Below are 3,605 nucleotides of genomic sequence, written 5' to 3' on the forward strand. Positions count from 1 at the left end.
TCATGAACCAACGTTGTAAACTAAATCCACATCATTTTACTGAATTGCTTGAAATGCTAGCTTGAGCAGTAAAACAAGAGAAGGAATTAATGGAGTTCTAATTTTAAAGGAAGATGTCCAATTTCCTTTATTTGCAAATGATATGATGAAGCAATGCCAAAAATTTCACAAGAAAACTTCTAGAAAAGATGAACACTTTTAGCAGTGTGAAAGGTTACAAAATCAATCTACAAAATCAAGCCTTTCTGTATACAAATGGCAAGCAATTAGAAAAAGAGTTTAGGGAAACATTTCCACTCACAATAACCTCAAAAACCCTAGAGATAAACCTAACAAAAGACATTAAAGACTTATACAGTGAAAACTTTAAATATTTGAAGAAAGTCCTCCCATGCTCATGAATTGGTAGAGCCAATGAACTGAAAATGAGGAGCCTACCAAAATCAATCTACATATTCAATGTAATCCCAATCATAATCCTCATGACAATGTACACAGAAATAGAAAAAAATCATCCTAAAATTCATAAGGAAACCCAAAAGGCCCTGGACAGCAAAAGCAATTCTGAGCACAGAGTACAATGCCAGGGGCATTACCCTATCAGAACTAAATCTATATTATGGAGCTATAGTATTAAAAACATCATGGTGTTGTCACAAAACAGAGTTGTAAATGAATGGAACAAAATAAAAGACCAAACATGAATGCATGTAGCTACAATCACCTAATATTCAACAGAGGTCCAAAGAACACACGATGGGGGAAAGACAACATCTTCCACAAGTGGTGATGGCCGAATTGCATCTCCATGTGCAGAAGAATGAAATTAGAGTCAAATTAATCATCCTGAAGGAAAAATAAACTGAAAATGGATTAAAGACTTCAACGTGAAGCCTGAAATGCTGAAACTGCTAGAAAAATACATACTCAGTACCTTATAAGTTACGGGTTCAGGGAAAAATGACATTCTAAATCAAACATTGGTCACTCATGAATTAAGGTCAACACTCAATAAATGGGACCTTTTTAAGTTAAAATGTCTCTGGACAGCAAAAGAAAAAATAATCTAATGAAATATCCATAACATACTAAGATCTGAAAAATCACAGTGGAAATCAGTATGGAGAATGCTTAGCAAATGAAAAATAAACCTGACATAAGATCTGGTCGTTCTACCCCTTGGCAAATAATCAGTGTCTTCATTCTACTACAGAGATATGTGCATGGTCATGTTTGTTGTTGCTTTTTCACAATAGCCAAGAAATGGAAAGGACCTAAATGTCCCTCAATTGATAAAGAAATAAATAAAATGTGGTACATTTACACAATGGAGTTTTACTCAATAGTAAAGAAAAATGAAATCAAGAAATTTGTAGGTAAGTGGATGAAACTAGAAAACTTTATGCTAAGTGAGGTAACACATACTTAGAAAAGAAGTGGCACATGTTCTCTCTCATTTGTGAAACTTAGCTCCAAATCCCTAAATGTGAGTATATATGTAACCACAGGATCTAGGAAAATGGAAAGGGATAATGAGGATAAAGAAAAGAAGGAGCTCAAGAGAGGGAGATGGTAGGAGCTATGTGTTACTATGTGGAAAAACCTTTACCTGGGGAGGGAACTGGGAGGAGTGAGAAAATAAAACCTACATGGTGTATAATGCCAGAGGAAAATTAATTCAAAGTATTACTTCAAAGTCCTTCTGAAAAACAAAAATGCAATAAATATGCAAGAGCATTTGTACAGATAAAGGCTATATAATAAAAACCACAGTGCCAGGAAGAAGAAACATTCGAATTGTTGGTCAGGGTAGTCCAAAAGATTCACTCAATAAAATAGGCTCTTGTCATAGTCCTTTATTGCCTCCCATAACTTGAAGTTAAGACCCTGTTGTGGAAGACAGGCTGCACTTGGGAAACACGACTTTAAGCCAAGCTAGTAATTAATCTGAAAGCTTCCTTCCTGAAGTCTAGCTCTAATGGAATCAAAAGATACTATACAAGCTACCAAGGGAGAAAAACCAATCAAGGATCTTACCCAGATATAAAGCCGAATAAACAACAAAGACTGATGGAGCAAACTACTGCTATTGGTGCAGTAGTGGCACTTTTATCTTGGGCATAATCAACAGCTGTCTAATTGGAATCCAGGCTTATTCAATGGGAGGGAACTTGTGTGTGCTACAGTAAGCATAGCCAAATGCATATGGCTGGAAAGGTCATAAATCCAAGAGAAAAACCTATGCTTCCACACTCCTAGCCTAATGTAATTTCTTACCTTATTCTTGATATGCATCCTCATGGTTACTGAAAATTGTATCTTTCACTCCTTATGAAAAAGCTGCTTTTTGCCACAGGAAGAGACTACTACAGAATTGCTAAAGCAGTCAAGTGCTGAGGGTGTTTGAGATACTTAACCATAAGTGAAACATCTTCATTGAAACCTCTATATAAAGAATGAATGCATTATTCAACTATCACCAGAGAGATTTCCTTATACAGCAGATGGTGATTAACATAGAAACCCACAATTGGCCAGTGTACAGAGAACAAGAGGTTGTAAATTGCTTATCCTGAATAGGAAAGTTATTTCAAACCTGTGCATCCCAAAGCTCAGTTATTGTGGAAGAGGAGGCTGAAGATTGTTGGAATCAGTGGGTGTGGATGAGCACAAGGAAGGAAAAGGAGACTTCCAGACAGCTGCTCAGTTACTCATATGAACAAAAGAAAAGCAGAGATCCCTGCTGATTATCAAGACTGAGAGTGGTTTTATGTATTGTTTTGTTTTGTTTTTGTATTCTAGTTAATCTTAATTTGTCCTTTAATGCACAATGTCCATATGTTCCAGGAAGGCACATATTCCTACAAAAACTGGAAAAAAAAAACAACAAAACAAACAAACAAAAAAGCTCAATTCATGACACTTCAACTCAGTTCAAACTTGCTTATGTGAGTTTCTCATCTTTTCCTGCTCACAAAATATCCAATATATAACTGTTGTATGTATTTGTCCCCTGCCTGGCAAGCTAGACTGGTAAGAATTGGACAGATGCCTTCTTCTCCAGCTGGGCCTCACCTGCTTGCTTCAATAACCACAAAGGAATTTGATTATAGACCTCCATAGGAGGGGAAGGGCAGAGGGAGTCAGCAACCCTCCCACCCAATCAGTTGACCTTAGTTGCATGAGGGGGAGGAACTAGGGTAGGAACAGGGGAAGCCAGAAAGAGGGGGTGGCCTTCGCCATCTTGGGACAACACCAGAGATCAGAGGGTCCCGGCTGGAATGTAGGAAGGAAATCCACATGTGCCCACACCTTTGTAAGTAACCCCCATCACCTCCCTATGCTCTATTAGCCCAGTAAATTTTTTTGTTCCCTAAACTGTAGTTTGGGGGAATATTACATCAGTTTGTGATAAGAATGATAGGAGGATAGAACAAGAAGCTGTCCACATCTCACAGAAGTAAAACTTAACTACAATAACTGTACTTCAGATCCCTCAGATGAAACAGCCTCAATTTATGAACTCCACATATTTATACATACAAGAGATGTCATCACAAAACTCCAATTTTTTCACCTTAAGGATCTTAGCATCTTATCCTTCT

This window comes from Nannospalax galili, unplaced genomic scaffold, assembly GCF_000622305.1.
Source record: "Nannospalax galili isolate Female #2095 unplaced genomic scaffold, S.galili_v1.0 scaffold10, whole genome shotgun sequence".
Classification (NCBI taxonomy): domain Eukaryota; kingdom Metazoa; phylum Chordata; class Mammalia; order Rodentia; family Spalacidae; genus Nannospalax; species Nannospalax galili.